Here is a 17,267-nt window from a genome sequence, read left to right on the forward strand (position 1 = left end):
TCAAAAGAGTCAGACACAAATGAGTGACTTTCACTTTCATTTGAACATTCTTTGGCATTGCCTTTCTTCTCTTAATGGCTGAGAGATGTTTCCAATGTGTGTATTTTCCAGTGCATATTATTATGTTTTTGCCTTATGTATTTCTAAAAATAACATTTATTAAAATATAATTTACTTGACATGCCATAAACTTATTCATTTTAAAGTGTACAATTTAGTGTTTTTTAGTATATTCACAAAATTGTGCATCCATCACCCCTGAAATTTCAGAACAATTTCATCACTATGAAAAGAAATCTCTGGTGGTCCAGTGATTAAGAATCTGCCTTGCAATGCAGGGGATGAGGATTTGGTCCCTGGTTGGGGAGTTAAGTTCCCACATGCTGCAACTGAGACTGGAGGCAGCCAAATAAATAAGTAAACTTTGAAGAAAAGGAATCTCATATCCATCAGCAGTCAATCTTCATTCCACCTTGCCTAAACCTTGGCAAATACGAATCTATTTTCTCTGTGTGAATTTGTCTATTCTGAACATTTCTTAATGGAAACACATAATATGTGGCCTTTTGTGTCTGCTTCTCTCATTTGACGTGTTTTCAAGGTTCATCCATGTGGTAACATGTATCATATTTCATTCCCTTTTATTGCTGAATAACAGTCCATTGAGAAGATAGGCTACATTTATCCATTCATCACTTGCACACTTGGATTGTTTCCACTTCTGAGCTATCCATTATGAATTATGCTTCCATGGGCATTCTTGTACAAGTGTTTGTGTGGACTTGTTCTCATTTCTCTTGCGCGTATATATAGGAGTGGAATGGCCAGGTCATAGGATAACTGGAGAAGACTCTTAAGAGTCCCTTAGACTTCAAGGAAATCACACCAGTCAATCCTAAAGGAAATCAACCCTGAATATTTATTGGAAGAATTGTGGCTGAAGCTCCAATACTTTGGCCACTTGGTGCAAAGAGCTGACTCATTGGAAAAGACCCTGATGCTGGGAAAGATTGAAGGCAAAGGAGAAGGGGGAGGCAGAGGAAGAGATGGTTGGATAGCATCATCAACTCAATGGACGTGAATTTGAGCAAACTTTGGAAGATAGTGGACAGAGGCGCCTGGTGAGCTGCCGTCCATGGGGTTGCAAAATATCAGACATGACTTAGCAACTAAACAACAACTATATGTTTAACATTTTGAGGAATTGCCAAATTGTTCTCCAAAGTGGGTATAACATTTTATAATCCTACTAACAATGTAAAAGGGCTGCAATTCATACACATCCTTGTTCATACTTGTTATTACCTATCTTCATGTTTCAGCCATCCTAGTGGGTGTATGGAATTCTTGCCTGAGTTTCTGCCTGTGGTTTTGTATTTCTCTAATGGTTAATCATGTTGAGCATGTTTTCATGTGTTTATTGGCCATTTGTACATATTCTTTAGAAAAATATCCATTCATATCCTTTGTGTATATTAAAATTGGGTAATTTGTCTTTTTATTGTTGAGTTGTAAGAGGTTTTTGTTTGTTTTTACATATTCTGGACACAAGTCCCTTATCAGATATATGATTTGCAAATATTTTCTCCTATTCTATGGGTTATCTTTTCATCTTCTTGATATACCTATGTTTTTATGTTATGCTGTTGTATCCCCTTCAGCATTATAGAGAAATCTGCTCTGTCTTATGAATTTCTTTCTGAGTTGAATTCAGCTTTGATCTTCAGGTGGTGACCTTGGTTTTCTCTTGGTTTCTGTGTGCCTGTGTATCTTCACCTGTTTCTAAAGTGTATACCATCGCTTTCAGTGTCTCTTCTAAGCATATGGTCATCGCTCAGTCAAGCTTCCTTCCTTCCTTCCTTCCTTTTCTCTGTCCTCACATAATGCCCTCCCCAGGCCAGGCCTTTCCAGACCATGCCTCCCTGGAATAGCCACTGCTGTTACTGGACTGAGGTCCTTAGTGTAGACCCCAAAGAAGATGTGCATTCAAAAACAGAAATATAGACCAACAGAACAAGATAGAAAGCCCAGAGATAAACCCACACACATTATGGGCACCTTATCTTTGACAATGGAGGCAAGAATATACAATGGAGAAAAAATAGTCTCCAATAAGTGGTGCTGGGAAAACCAGACAGCTACATGAAAAAAAAAAAAAAGGAAATTAGAACACTTCCTAACCCCATACCCAAAGATAAACTCAAAGTGAATTAAAGACCTAACTATAAGACCAGAATCTATAAAACTCTTAGAGGAAAACATAGGTAGAACACTCTTAGACATAAATCACAGCAAGATCCTCTATGACCCACCTTCTAGAGGGAAATATACAGCAAAGGAAATTATTTAAACAAGGTGAAACAACCTTGAGAAAATAATAGCAAGTGAAACAACTGACAAAGGATTAATTCCCAAAACATACAAGCAGCTCACGCAGTTCAATACCAGAAAAACAACCCAATCAAAAATGGGCAGATCACCTAAACAGACATTTCCAAAGATGTACAGACGGCTAATAAACACATGAAAAGATGCTCAACGTCGCTCATTATTAGAGAAATGCAAAAACTACAATGCGGTATCACCTCATGCTGATCAGCATCAATAAATTTACAAACAGTAAATGCTGGAGAGGGTGTGAAGAAAAGGGAACCCTCTGGCACTGTTGGTGAGAATATAAATTGATACAGTCACTGTGGAGAACAGTATGGAGATTCCTTTAAAAACTAGGAGTAAAACTGCCATATGACCCAACAATCCTACTACTGGGCATATGTCCTGAGAAAACCATAACTGAAAAGGAGACATGTACCCCATTTTTCATCGCAGCACTACAATATCTACGACATGGAAGAAACCAAGATGTCCACTGACAGATGAATAGATAAAGAAGCTGTGGTACCTATATACAATGGAATATTACTCAGCCATAGAAAGAAACACATTTGAATCTGTTCTAATGAGGTGGATGAACCTAGAGCCTATTATACAGAGTGAAGTAAGAAAGAGAGAGATAAATATCGTATATTAATGCATATATACGGAATCTAGAAAATTGGTACTGATGAACCTATGCAGGGCAGCAATGGAGATGCGGATGTAGAGCACCGACTTGTGGACACCGTAGGGGAAGGGGGAGGATGGGATGAATTGAGAGAGTATCATGGAAACCTGCATTACCCTGTGTAAAATAGATAGCGGTGGGAATTTGCTACTGTATGACTCAGGGAGCTCATACAGAGGTGTGGGATAGGGTGGGAGGTGGGAGGGAGGTTCAGGAGGGAGGGGACATATATATACTTACAGCTGATTCATGTTGATGTTTGGCAGAAATCAACACAATATTGAAAAGCGATTATCTTCCAATTAAAAATAAATAAATTTTTAAAAGAAAAGAAAAAAAAAAAAAAGACGTGCATCATCTCTCAACACCTCCTGCAGCCTCACCCTCTCCTCACCCCTCCCAATCTAGAGCCACTGGCAGCGGGGATTTGCAGCCCTGAGCTGCCATTCTTCTCACATCCACCAGGGGCCGTCCCACACCTCCAAGAACTTGGCATTTTAATTAATCTCGCCCCTCGTAGTCCTCCCGTGTGTCCCAATATCACCTTCGGGTTTAAAAGCCCCAGAGCAGCATTCCCTATTACCCAAAGAGCCTATCTTTCCAGCCATCATGATTTAAGCTGTCTTGTGGAAAATCAGGGCTTCCCTGGTGGCTCAGACGGTAAAGCGTCTGCCTGCAATGCGGGAGACCCGGGTTAGATTCCTGGGTCGGGAAGATCCCCTGGAAGAGGAAATGGCAACCCACTCCAGCACTCTTGCCTGGAAAATCCCATGGATAGAGGAGCCTGATAGGCTACAGTGTAAGGGGTCGCAAAGAGTCGGACATGACTGAGCGACTTCACTTGGGGTCACTTGGCTGGAAAATCAGCCCAATGCATTTCAATACCTCTCTGTTGAAGTTTCCTCCTCTGTAGAATGGGAGTGATTTCCCACCTCTCTCAGAAATAACATATATAGTATTTAGCGTGGAGCCTGACACTCAGTAGGGGCTAATAAAAGGAAATTGTTTACCAAGGCTTCAAAGTCCTACTAATGTCTCTCCACAACTCTCCTGAGAGCTCTCCAGGCCAACAATCCTTTGATTTTTTGATCAGTGACAGTAGTGGGTTTCCTTGGGGTGGGATGTTTTTGTAGCAGGTACAAACTTCCTAGGCCACAAAGTGACCTGTGTGAACGTTTTTATTTTCCATAACTGACTTTAATTGCCATCTGAATTTTCCATGTTGCATTGTGTGGAAGCATTTTCTTAAAGAATTCAGGGTTTGCGTCAGTCAATTTTGTTTCTGCATCCCCTTTCCCCTGGGGTTTCAGCTAGTGCTGTCAGTAGGGAGAGGGCTTCTGATCTTGGTCGCTTTCGTTGTCTCTGCTGCCATCTGTGGGGTTCTAGTCCTACTGACCATCATTTTCTGGTGTCTGGTCACCCTGCTGGTGCCCGCAACTGGCACCATTCACTGAGATGGCCGATGGTCCATCCAGCCTATGTCATCACATCGTGTCATCCTGACCCTCAGCCTCTTCTGGCCCCAGACCCTCTCTCAGCCACTTCTGTGGGAATCTTGGGAGAGGGGGCTGTCTCCGGGCCTTTTTGCCCAGATAAGCCACTCCACTGGGTCTCCTTATATGTACATACATGGCAGGTATTCTGAAAGGATGGTGTCTCCATGCCCTTGTCCAGGAAGCAAGCTGCTTCCTCTCTGAGCTCTGTGCTTCTCCATTCCAGCCCATCCTCTGGGTGGGAAGAGAATGTTCCTTCATAGTTAGTGTTTTTACTGAGCCAAGAGCTTCAGCATTCTAGACTTAGCTCCTTTTGCTTCTCTCTGTTTCTTCTGGAACAGCTCTGACCTGGGGACACCCTCGCTGCCATTTGTACTGGGGCAGGGTGATATGACGTACTAAGAAAGAAGCCTGCCACACCTTTACCCTCTTCTCTGGGTTCTCTGAGTAAAGGCTAATACATGGCTGCAACATTCCAGTGGTTTTGTGCTCATGGTGATGTGCAGGGTGGAACCTGGGTGAGGATTGATGGAGGTTTTCTGAGGGTTGATACTCAGCTCCTTCGGAGGGCAGACAAGCCAGAATTCCTGGCTGTAGACAAGAGAAAACAAACTTCAGTCTGAAAGGAACTTTCTGGCAGCATGATGGGTGGGCTGTAGAATCATAAGATAAACTAAAGAACCAGGTATGTGAATTGGGCAGGAAGGCCGGGAGGTAGAACCACAGGCAAAACTAGTGAGGATGGGCCTGCTGACATCATGGTCACCACGGCCCCTTGGTGCTGGCTGCTGTGCCCCTAGCATCAGAGGAGAAACATCTCAATGGTCCCGGCTTCTCTGTGACCCTCAATCAGTGTCCAGGTCCTAGGCAGAAGAGCTCAGGTTGAGTGGCCGAAAGTCTCTGCCGGGATCTGGGAGAGGGAATTTGGCCCCACTGGGCTTCCATACAGGAATCCTGCCTCCTGCCCATCTAGGGATCTGCTCAACGTTTGGATGCTAAGCAACCAAAACAACAAATGCCATACATCTCTTTTATTTACCCAATTGTGCATTTGCCAAGAGGCAGTTTCAAACCTGCCTCATCTAGGCAGTCTGATACCTGGAGTGCTGCTTGTTTACACCACTCAGAGAGCTTGCCAAGTCTGGTTAAGTCATAGAAACACACTAAGTGCTTTTTGATAGTCTTCTTACTGTGGCTAATGTAATGGTTAACGTTTATCGAATCATGTCCCAGGCACTGAGCTAAGTGCTTTATGTTGATGATCTATTGGGTCTTACTCGCTGCCATTCTTCCAAGGAGGAAACTGAGGCCAGATGGTTTAGTAGCTTTCCCACATTCACATGGGTTTAAATGGGAGGAATGAAGACTTAAATTCAGGCAGCCTCTCTCCAGAACTTGGCTAGGAAAGGGCTCTGCTTTCCATAATCCAGTGGAGACAGAGTTAAACTAGTAACCCCAGCACTGTGTATGTGATTACAATGAGAACCAGGAAGGGAAAGAGCAGGGTGGGAGCAGAAAAAATAACAGAGCCCGATTCGTCTATCGGGTGGTGGGGGTCTCGGGAACGTCTCTGTAAAGTGCTTAATTTTAAGCTGTGACCCCAGTGACGAGGAAAAAGCAAGGGAAAAGTGGTAACAGCAAGTGACAAAGGCCTGAGGCAGGAGAGAATTGAATGTGTGTGAGGAATGAAAGGGGGCTAGTACCGCTGGGAGGGAAAGAGGGGTCCTCTGGGCGGGAGGCCGAGGCATTTGGGCAGGGTCTCTGTCCTTTCTCAGCTCAGAACTCCTTCCCTTCTCTCACTGCTCACTCCCTCCTCCAGTCCTTAGGCAAACCCTCCAGTGCTATTCTCCCAGCTGTCAGAATCCCAGCACTTCTCCCCACCTCCACAGTGGCCACCCCGGGCTCATCACTGCAACATCCCTTGGGTCCCTGTCTCTCTGCTTCTGCCACGTTCCTGTATCAGTTGCTACCAGCGCTAAAACAATCAGACCCACCTCAGCTTCTCATCTCACAGATGAAAAAGCCCAGTCTCACAAGGGTGTGCAATGTCCTCCAGGCTCTGGCCTGTGGCCTCTGTGCTGCTATCCCTCCCTCCCTGGGCTGCAGGGCCAGCCCTGCTGTCTCTTCAGCACACCAGGCAAGCTCCTGCCTACAGGCCTTTGCACTGGCTGTTCCCTCACCCGGCCCAGAATGTTCTCTGCACACATATCCATGGATCCCTTGTCATTTGCAGGCTCGCCCAGAGATGTTCTCATGGTGGACCGGAGGGCAGAGACAGAAACACACAGCCCTGCCCCCAAGTCATGTCTATCCACAGCCTACTGCCCAGTCACATGACTGTGCCTAAAGTCAGAGGGAGGGGCCCAAGGACTGTAGACGGAACATGCCAGAAGATAGGGAGGGTGGAGGACTAGGGCCCTTTTGCACTCCACCTAGATCCCTTGACCTGAGCTCTGAATCTGCACACCTCCCACTCCGCCCTCCCCACACACAGGGACCCACCTCCTTTAGTCATCGTTTTGTTTTCATTCAACAGATATTTATTGAGATTAGAGATGGGGCAAGCCTTGTTCTTGACACTGGGGGCACAGCAACACATAAAGTCACAGGTCCCTGTCCTTTGGGAGCTTACAGCGCTGTCTATCGACAACACTCAGTGGACAGACGCAGAGCAGTGTGAAGTGCATTGTGAGGCCTGGGAGGCACAGTGAGGAAGCCAGAGGCAGGGGGCCCTATCTGGGCGGAGCAGCCAGGAAAGTCCTTGTGAAACTGGACTGTAAAAGAATCTGAAATGGGTTCAGATTGGAACTTGAACCCATGTGTTGGGACTTGAACCCTGACAAAACCCTGCTTGGGACTCTAACCCACATGGCCAGGACTCGAACCCGGCCAGAACCCAGGGACTTGAACCCACACTCTTTTAATTAGAATCACTCACCCAATATCCGGACTTACTGAGGCTCAGGTTCTTTGTGTCTCAGTGCAGAAGGAATTCAGCAAGAGGCAAAGTGATAAGCAAGAAATAGATGTATTAATATAGGACACTTGTAAGAGATGCAAGTGGGCAGATGAGGGAACTCTGCCCCGAGGATTGAGTGGGCTACAATTTATAGTGGAAAAAAGGGGAGGGGAAGAGACTGCCTTCTTCAGGTAGACGTAGATACAGACGTAAGGCATACAGAATTAGCTCCTCCTTCATGTTAGGCAGGAAAGTTGTCTGACCCTATGAGATCAAACTAGGATTATTAGTAGAAAAGTGGCTTCTTCCATCTAGTGGCCTGGGGCATATCTTGTGGTTTTGTTTATGGTTTTATAATTAAGCAAGCTTGCTTCATTGAATAATGTTCTAAGAGGTTTCTTGAGCTATCATTGACTTACAATGACCTCCCAAAGTTTCCTAGGTTTCCTTTTCTATCTATAGTCCCCTACTGGGACATCTACAACTACTTGTATAACTGTCCTATTCTATCCTTATCTGATAGAATGCTGATGAAATGTTTGAGACGAACCCTAACGGGAGGAAGTGAGCCATGGGGGTATGTGGGAAAGAAGGCTTGGGGCAGGGCAGCTGCAGGTGCAGAGGTGCTGGGGCAGGAGTTCTGGGTGAGCCTGAGGAGCAGTGAAGAGACCCAAGGCCCTGGAACTGGAGGGGAGGAGGTGAGCTAGTGATGATGACTGGGGCATCATGGGATTCTGTGGTTTGATGAGCACTTGGATTTTACTCCAGGTGTGAAGGGAGCTGCAGAGGGTGGCAAGCAGAAGGCTGAATTACACTTTCAAAAGGCCACCCTGCAAGAGAGGCAGGAAGACCCAGGGGGAGGCTGATTTAGCTATCTAGGAGAGAGTTGGTAGTCAGGGACCATGGCAAGAGGTCAGCATACACATTGGAAGTGGTCCCAAAAGGATTTGTTGATGCACTGGAGGAAAGGGAGGCAGAAGTCAAGGAGGGCCAATGCTTTTCTCTGAACAGGGGTTAAGTGGAGCTCTTATTTGCTTAGATGGAGAGTTCCAGGTAGGGACTCAACTGTAGAGGTCCTCTGGGAGGAGACAGTCTTTGAAACTGGGACAGAGCAACTGAGGGAGGTATGGTGTCTTGACGGGGGCAGCGGGGGGGTGGGGGGTGATTTTTGTGGGGAAAGCAAGAGGTCATTCGAAGGTCACTAGCTAATTCATTCATTTGGCAAAAACTTACTGAGCACCAAGGCTAAGCCAGAGGCTTTTCAAGATGCTGGGGAAACAACAAAAAAGAGAGATAATGTCACCACTCTGATTTGGTACCTTGCTTTCTAGTGGGGGAGACAGGCCATGAACACATGTAAAAAGTAAGATTGTTTCAAAGACAAGATTGTTGCAGGGAAACAGGATAGTGGTGGAGGGTGACTGGGGGAGTCACACCTGGGCAGGGTCATCCCCCAGGTCATCACCCAGGCAGCCCAAGGGACCAAACTCACAATCCCCAGGAGGACCTCAGCCCTGCTTGGCTTCTCTTTGTCCCCCAAAGAGGCTGCTGTGTCATGAGAAGGAGAGAAAGGGGGAATGGACATGGTGATCTTCTGAGGTCACTGGGAGGGACTTTGTCCCAGAGGAGAAGTGCCTGTGGAAAGGTCCTGCTCTCAAGACTCGGGCATTAGGAATTTCTGACAAACAGACAGGTTGAAATGGAGAGTCAAGGAGGCAGAGAGCCTGCAATGGGATACATGACCACGTTCCTGCAGAGCAAAACTGCTCAGCCCGCTGCCAGACTTTTCTCTGAGAGAGCAGAAAGGGGGCTGCACCCTCTGTACTGGTTTGAGAGTTTCTGCTATGCAAAGAATTTTCTTTGTGCTTCCTGGAGCTTTATCCTGAAAAGTATGGGGGAGTGGAATATGGAGTCTCTGAGGGCTCCTAAACCACGGCTCCCCTCTCAGCCCTGCCATGGCAGAGACGGGGGCTTCAGGTGATCTGTCTGTGACCTTTGGGGACAGCAAGAAGCTCACACAAGGGAGTGATTTAGATCGACTAGACTTTAAAGAAGCAGACTCAGACAACTGTGTGCAAGCTTTGTGGGTGCTTAACTTGCAGCAAGTTAAAAGCTAATACACGAGAGCTGTGGCAGAATATGGAGCAGGGGGCCAGTAAGATTTGGGAGACATAAATTTATATGCGCAGGAAGAGCATGGATACGGGGTGGAGGGATTGGGAAGGTTAGAGTTTACGTGCTTGAGTGAACTATGAACTATTTACTGAATTATGAACCACAAAAGGAGAAACAGATTTGGGGGGTGGTGCAGCGAAAAAGGATCAAGTTCTGTTTGGGAAGTCTGGCACACTGCTAGAGATATGGATCTGAAGTTTAGCAAAGCAGATGAACCCATAAATGCTGAGTCTAAGGTTACCAGGGCCTGGAGGGTGTTTGTGGCAGAGATGGGCCAGTGATAACTGTCTCTTTTCTTGGTTTTGGGGCCCCACTGAGAGCACAACTGCGGCCTCCCTTACAGTTGAGGGGCCATGTTTACATGGCTTTGTTCTGGCCCATGATGCCATTTCTGGGCCTGGCCTGTTTCAGTTGCCAGTCCTCCACCATAGAGGTTGGCAGCCTTTTTTCTGCAAAGGGCCAGATGGTAACTTTATTAGGCCTTGTGAGCTATGCAGCCTCCTCTACAACAATTCAACTCTGCCCTTGTAGTGTGAAAACAGCTGTGGCAATATGTCAACAATGGGTCTGACTGTGATGCAATAAAACTATGTCTACAAAACCAGGCCAACCCCTGCTCTGCTCTCTTCTATTTGCTGCCTGGGCTCTGGTGTCCAGGTCTCCCTCAGAAGCTGTGTATGGAGACTGGCACAGCCTTACTTAATCTGTCTTAAGTCACTGAATGACTGCAAGGAACAGTGGTCCCTGGTCCTTTGCTCCCTAGCCCGCCTTTTATACAAGTGAAAAGTAAACTTACAGTGTGTTTAGCAAAATGGAATTTGGGGAGAGTTACCTCTTGAATGAGTTAATATTTTTAAGACAAATTGGTATTGTTGTTGTTCAGTCACCCAGTCGTGTCTGACTCTATGCGACCCCATGAACTACAGCACACCAGGCCTCCCTCTCTGTCCCTCACCATCTCCCAAAGCTTGCCCAAGTTCATGTTCATTGCATTGGTGATGCCATCCAGCCATCTCATCCTCTGACACCCTCTTCTCCTTCTGCCCTCAATCTTTCCTAGCATCAGGGACTTTTCCAAAGAGTCAGCGGTTTGTATCGGATGACCAAATCACTGTAGTTTCAGCTTCAGCAGAGTCCTCTTAGTACCACAGTTTGAAGGCATCAATTCTTTGGCGTTCTACCTTCTTTACAGTCCAGTTCTCACAATTGTATGTGACCACTGGGAAGACCATAGCCTTGACTATATGGACCTTTGTTGGCAGAGTAATGTCTCTGCTTTTCAACACACTGTCTAGGTTTGTCATAGCTTTCCTGCCAAGAAGCAATTGTCTTTTGATTGCATGGCTGCAGTCAGCATCCGCAGTGCTTTTAGAGCCCAAGAAGAAGAAATGTGTCACTACTTCCACCTTTCCCCCCTCTATTTGCCATGAAGTAATGAGGTCAGATGCCATGATCTTAGTTTTTTTAATATTTAGTTTTAAGCTGGCTCTTTCACTCTCCTCTTTCACCCTCATCAAGAGGCTCTTTAGTTCCTCTTCACTTTCTGCAGTTAGAGTGGTATCATCTGCATATCTGAGGTTGTTGATATTTCTCTTGATTCTAGTTTGTAACTCATCCAGCCAGGCATTTCTCTGATGTGCTCAGCATATAGGTTAAACAAACAGGGTGATAGCAGACAGCCCTGTTGTGCTCCTTTCTCAATCTTGAACCAATCAGTTGTTCCATACAGGGTTTTAACTGTTGCTTCTTGACCTGCATACAGGTTCCTCAGGAGACAGGTAAGATGGTCTGCTATTCCTATCTCTTTAAGATCTTTCCAGTTTGTTATGATCCACACAGTCAAGGCTTTAACATAGTCAATGAAAAACAGAGGTAGATGGTTTTCCGGAATTCCCTCGCTTTCTCTATGATGCAGCGAATATTGACAATTTGATCTCTGGTCCCTCTTCCTTTTCTAAACCCAGCTTGGACACCTGGAGATTCTTGGTTCACACAATGCTGAAGCCTAGCATGCAGGATTTTTAAACGTGGCCTTACTAGCCTGGGAGATGAGTGCAATTGTCCGATGGTTAGCACATTCTTTGGTACTACCCTTCTTGGGAATTGGGATGAGGATTGACCTTTTCCGGTCCTGGGGCTACTGCTGGGTCTTCCAGATTTGCTGACATATTGAAAGCAACACCATGATGGTATCATCCTTTAGGGTTTTTAATAGCTCTACTGGAATTCCATCGCATCCACTAGCTTTCTTTACAGCAGTGCTCCCTAAGGCCCACTTGACTTCACACTCCAGAATGTCTGGCTCTGGGTGACTGACCACAGCATCATAGTCATCCAGCTCATGAAGATCTTTTTTGTACTGTTCTTCCAAGTATTCTTCCCATCTCTTCTTGGTCTCTTCAGCATCTACTAGGTCTCTACTGTTTCTGTCCTTTATGGTGCCTGTTTTTGGGTGAAATATTCCCTTGATATTTCCAATTTTCCTGAAGAGATATCTAGCCTTTCCCCTGCTGTTATTTTCTTCTAGTTTCATGGGCTGTTCATTGAAGAAGGCCTTCTTGTCTCTCCTTGCTGTTCTTTTGAACTCTGTGTTTACTTGGATGTACCTTTCCCTTTCTCCCTTGCTTTTTGTTTCTCTTCTTTCTTCAACTATTTGTCAAGCCTCTTCAGAAAACCACTTCGCCTTCTTGCTTTTGTTTTCCTTTGGGATGGTTTTGTTCACTGCCTCCTACACAGTATTACAGATCTCCATCCATAGTTCTTTACTGTTAACTAGATCTAATCCCTTGAATCTATTTGTTACCTCCACTGCATATTTATAGGGGATTTGATTTAAGTAGTACCTGGCTGACTTAGTGGTTTATCCCTCTTTCTTGAGTTTAAGCCTGAATTTTGTGATGAGAAGCTGATGATCTGAGCCACAGTCAGCTCCAGGTCTTGTTTTTGCAGGCTGTATACAGCTTCTCCTTCTTTGGCTACAAAGAATGTAATCAGTTTGATTTGCATATTGACCATTTGGTGATGTCCATGTGTAAAGTCTCACAATAAACTGGGAAAATTCTGAAGGAGATGGGAATACCAGACCACCTAACCTGCCTCTTGAGAAATCTGTATGCAGGTCAGGAAGCAATAGTTAGAACTGGACATAAAACAACAGACTGGTTCCAGATAGGAAAAGGAGTACGTCAAGGCTGTATATTGTCACCCTGCTTATTTAACTTATATGCAGAGCACATCATGAGAAATGCTGGACTGGAAGAAACACAAGCTGGAATCAAGATTGCCGGGAGAAATATCAATAACCTCAGATATGCAGATGACACCACCCTTATGGCAGAAAGTGAAGAGGAGCTAAAAAGCCTCTTGATGAAAGTGAAAGAGGAGAGTGAAAAAGTTGGCTTAAAGCTCAACATTCAGAAAACGAAGATCATGGCATCTGGTCCCATCAATTCATGGGAAATAGATGGGGAAACAGTAGAAACAGTGTCAGACTTTATTTTTTTGGGCTCCAAAATCACTGCAGATGGTGACTGAGCCATGAAATTAAAAGACGCTTACTCCTTGGAAGAAAAGTTATGACCAACCTAGATAGTATATTCAAAAGCAGAGACATTACTTTGGTGACTAAGGTCCGTCTAGTCAAGGCTATGGTTTTTCCTGTGGTCATGTATGGATGTGAGAGTTGGACTGTGAAAAAGTCTGAGTGCCAAAGAATTATGCTTTTGAACTGTGGTGTTGGAGAAGCCTCTTGAGAGTCCCTTGGACTGCAAGGAGATCCAACCAGTCCATTCTGAAGGAGATCAACCCTGGGATTTCCTTGGAAGGACTGATGCTAAAGCTGAAACTCCAGTACTTTGGCCACCTCATGCGAAGAGTTGACTCATTGGAAAAGACTCTGATGCTGGGAGGGATTAGGGGCAGGAGGAGAAGGGGACGATGGCTGGATGGCATCACGGACTCGATGGACGTGAGTCTGAGTGAACTCCGGGAGATAGTGATGGACAGGGAGGCCTGGCGTGCTGCGATTCATGTGGTCGCAAAGAGTTGGACACGACTGAGCGACTGAACTGAACTGAACTGATGTGTAAAGTCATCTCTTGTGTTGTTGAAAAAGGGTGTTTGCAATGACCGGTGCCTTCCCTCGGCAGAATTCAGTAAACCTGCTTCATTTTGTTCTCTAAGGCCAAACTTGCCTGTTTCTCCAGGTATCTCTTGACTTTTTACTTTTGCATTCCTATCCTCAACGATAAATAGAATATCTTTTGTGTGTGTGTGTGTGTTAGTTCCAGGAGGTCGTCTAGGTTTTCCTGGAACAGATCACCTTCAGCTTCTTTGGCATCAGTGGTAGGGGCATAGACTTGAATTACTGTGATGTTGAATGACTTGCCTTGCAAACGAACTGAGATCATTCTGTTGTTTTTGAGGTTGTGCCCAAGTACTGCATTCCTGACTCTTGTTGATTATGAGGGCTACTCCATTTCTTCTATGGGATTCCAGCCTACAGTAGTAGATGCAATGGACATCTGAATTAAATTTGCCCATTCCTGTCCATCTTAGTTCACTGATTCCTAAAATGTCGATGTTTATTCTTACCATCGCCTGCTTGACCATGTCCAATTTACCTTGATTCATGGACCTCACATTCCAGGTTCCTATGCAATACTGTTCTTTGCAGCATTGGATGTTACTTTCATCACCAGACACACCCACAGCTGAGCATCGTTTCCACTTTGGCCCAGCCGCTTCGTTCTTTCTGGGGCTATTAGTGCTTCTCCTCTGCTCTTCCCCAGTAGCATATTGGACACCTTCTGACCTGAGGGACTCACCTTTTGGTGTCATATCTTTTTGTCCTTTTATACAGTTCATGGGGTCCTCATGGCAAGTATACTAGGGTGGTTTGCCACTCCCTCCTCCAATGGATCCTGATTTGTCAGAACTCTCGACTATGACCCGTCCATTCTGAGTGACCCTATGGGGCACAGTTCATAGCTTCATTGAGTTATGTAAGACCCTTCACCACAATAAGGCAGTGATCCAGGAAGGGGTCCTAGCAGTGGGGTTTTACCACAGTAAAAGTCTGAAAGGCACCGGATTGTATAGTTGGGGGCAAGTGGTGAGGAGACCATTTTGGGGATCTGGAAAGATGGAGACCCATGCTATGCAATGGCAAAACATTTGGAAGGATGGTTGCTATATACGAGCAGGCCAACTGTCCTCTGAGCTGACATTCTTGGGAAAGTGGTTGTAAAAAAGATTGTCGTAGAGAGCTGGTTTTTATAGGCAGTATTTAACAAGGTATTAGAATAAAAAGATGAGGCCAGGCAAAAACTGGCTGATTTGCAAGCAAAACTAAAATGAAATAGGAAGATCCTAGAAACCTGGGGCCTTGGCTGGGAAAGCTGACTGCTTCTAGACAGTCAGAAGGAATTTACATTCAACAATCTTTTGAGTGGCAAAGGCCCAGTAAGCCTCACCCCTGTGCCAGGTCAGAGGAAGTGTGTGTCCTTCCCCCTGGCCTTAGAGCCTCTGGTGTCTGTTAGTATATCCAGGGACATGGCCCAAGGGCAGGAAGTCAAAAACAAGTCTGAAGAATAGTGTCTCAAAATGAATTTTGCGTGCGGTCACTGACACCTGAGACTGACTGGGAGCAGAGAAATGAAGAGCCTTTCAGGTTTTGAGGGATCTGTCCTGTCAATTAAGCCAGAAGCCTGAACTAAAAAAAAAAAAAAAAAAAATGTTGACTCTTTGGGCTTAGAACCATCTCAGGCCTTAGAACTTTTACCAGAGGGAGTTGCAGGCTGCAAGAGAGAGGCAGTGACCTAGGAGAGCATTTCCCAATACCTACTCTGAACCAGGCACTGGAGCAGAGTGGCAGCAGAGCCCTGGACGGGGAGGGGAGCTGCGGAGGTCGGGCAGGGTAGGGCAGAGTCTCTCACCAGGCAGCCACTTTTCCAGCGTCTGTCTGGCTGGATTTCACAATTGCTGTGATTAGAGCCTGCTCTACACCTTGCATTCTTCTCCTGACTGGGGTGTTGTATGGTGGATATTCTGCCTGTGTGTGGCAGTGAGAGGGAAGGCCAGATGAAGACAGATGACTTGTTTTTTAGTTTGTTGGTTTCCAGACCACAAGGACTTCCCTGTAGCTCAAAGGGTAAAGAATCTGCCTGCTCTGCAGGAGACCCAGGTTTGATCCCTGGGTCAGGAAGATCTTCTGGAGAAGGGAATGGCAACCCACTCCAGTTCTTGCCTGGAGAATCCCATGGACAGAGGAGCCTGGCGGGCTACAGTCTGTGGGATGGCAAAGAGTTGGACACAACTGAGCGACTAACACTACTACTATTAGACTGCAAGGAACCATACTGGATCTAGAGAGAGAACTGTGTGTCTCCTGGGGGTCCCAGGGTGTGGCTGAGGTCCCAGAAGGCAGAGAGGGCACAGGAGTGGGAGTGTGTTCCATGTGGGAGAGGAGGAGAGGAACAGTGCTTCTTCAGTGACCACAGGGGCGCTGGGGGGAGAGAGCAAATTAGCCAAGATGGCATATTCAGGCTCTCTTGCCTCCCGTTTTGTAAATAATGACAGCTGAGATAATTTATAGCACTGCACATAGGTGTCACGAGGTACTCGCTTGGTCACGAGCTACTTTGTGGCGTAGGGGAATACAAGCTCCACCTAGAAAGTGGCGGCCTTACTGCTTCGTCACGGCTGTGTCCATTGGGTCAGCCATGAGAGGGGAGAATATAGAGTGTCTGCTGCTACTGCTGCTGCTGTGTCAGCCAGGAGAGAATAAGCGTGTCTGCAGTTCCTACAGCTCCTTGAGTCTCCTTCCAGCCTCTTAGCTTGCGCCTTGCCTACCCTGAGTTCAGCGAACAGTATGAACAGCAAGACAATTGGATCATGAAAGTAGAGTCCTTATGGATGAACTTAGGGCCCTTATGAAAAAAAGGCCGCAAAACTCTTCCACCCTTCCCTGATGTGAGGACACAGCAGGATGAGCTGACTGAACCAGGAAGTGGGCTATCACCAGACACCCAATCTGCCAGTGCCTTGATCTTGGACTTCCCAGCCTCCAGAGCTATGAGAAGCCCAAGTGGACTAAGACAGGTGGTGTTCTGGCCAACAGGAATTGGGTAGAAGTGACATCTGCGTCTGTTGTAAAAACCTAAGAGACCTTCCACACTGTTCTCCGTGTTCTCTCAGGCCCCTGGCTGGAGACAGATGCCCAAGGCCACCATGGAAGCCACATGTAAAGAAGGCAGGGGCTGAACGCTTGGTGGCTCTGTGGAACACACTGCCAGCTGGATTTTATATGAAGAAACATCCCTCTATTGCATTAAGCCACTGCAACGTTGGATTCCCACATCAGAGTGGCTGGTATCACCTTCATAACACCTAGTGGAAGCCATGGGGGCAGAGCAGCCAGAGCAGGGGTCTGGGGGGTGGCAAGAGAGGGGTTCTGGGGATCACCGCAGCTCTGCTTGAAGGGCAGGTGGAGAGATGAGGGTAGCAGGGCTTCTGGATGAAAAGGACTATGGTGGCTGGAGAAGGGACCTGTTAAGACCCTGTTGCAAATTATTCC

Source organism: Oryx dammah, unplaced genomic scaffold (assembly GCF_014754425.2).
Source record: "Oryx dammah isolate SB20612 unplaced genomic scaffold, SCBI_Odam_1.1 HiC_scaffold_8, whole genome shotgun sequence".
Classification (NCBI taxonomy): Eukaryota; Metazoa; Chordata; class Mammalia; order Artiodactyla; family Bovidae; genus Oryx; species Oryx dammah.